Here is a 240-nt window from a genome sequence, read left to right on the forward strand (position 1 = left end):
CCGAATCGGCATCCGGTCATTATCCGATTCGCTTCAAACCCGACAAATAAGAATGAGCCGAAGCGTTATCCAATCCGACCCGATCCGCTTACACTAGCGAAGAAACAACGGCGCAGATCGTCCCGGCTAGATCGGACGGTCGAGAGGAGCCTACGGGCGCACCATCTCCCCTCCTTTTCCCTTTCGAGGGGAAGGGAAGCAGACATATCTGGTGTACCCACCCGCACTGCAGTCACAGTC

Source organism: Triticum aestivum, chromosome 1A (assembly GCF_018294505.1).
Source record: "Triticum aestivum cultivar Chinese Spring chromosome 1A, IWGSC CS RefSeq v2.1, whole genome shotgun sequence".
Classification (NCBI taxonomy): Eukaryota; Viridiplantae; Streptophyta; class Magnoliopsida; order Poales; family Poaceae; genus Triticum; species Triticum aestivum.